The sequence below is a fragment of the Elephantulus edwardii genome, unplaced genomic scaffold (genome assembly GCF_000299155.1).
Source record: "Elephantulus edwardii isolate Elephantulus edwardi_28Jun2011 unplaced genomic scaffold, EleEdw1.0 scaffold00020, whole genome shotgun sequence".
Taxonomy (NCBI): Eukaryota; Metazoa; Chordata; class Mammalia; order Macroscelidea; family Macroscelididae; genus Elephantulus; species Elephantulus edwardii.
In genome coordinates, this window is record NW_006399770.1 from 13,351,471 (window position 1) to 13,352,244 (window position 774).

Here is a 774-nt window from a genome sequence, read left to right on the forward strand (position 1 = left end):
ACATAACAACAACAACAAAAATTATTAAAGGCGTACTGGTGATGTAGTCTATAGGGACTTGTGCGGCTAGTCCAAAGGCCATGTTTCTCAGGTGATTCGAATCCATCAGTTGCTTATTGGGAGAAAAATAGGTAATCTCTTCCCCTTGAGATTTCCATCCTCCCAAAGCCAGCTGGGTGGTCAGCTATGAGCCAGTTCCAACTGATAATAATTAGGCAATGAGTACACAATTACTAGATGTTCTCAATGTATCCAGCATGCTCTCAAGAAGATGATGCACTCAATCCTCACAGCTACCTAAAGAAGATGGAACTATTGTCTCAATATGTAAAGAAACCACTGGTTATGTGCTTTCCGAAATCACAGCAAATTCTTGGCCAAACATGGTCTCTGGTATACCTCCTGAGAGCTTAACCACTAAGTTATCCTCAAGATCAGATCATTAAGAGTGATATACTGATACAATAAGGAAGTAAAACATGATGGAGGAAACAAGATTCACAGTGAGCATGGATTCCACAGGAGTGATATGAGAACCAGAGAGGGAAATAAAAAAGTAAGATTGGGCTTTTGGGGACAAGTCTAAATAGATCCAACGTCAAACATTAGATACTGTACAATCATTGTAAAAAAAAAAATTAAATCTAGCTCCTCTCTGTGTCTCTTTCATTAAAATACCTAGGTGCGCCTGATACAGGCCATGGTATTTGCAATTGCTTGTTATGCATCAGAGAGTTGGACAATGACTAGGGAGGACAGAAGGAGAGTGGATGC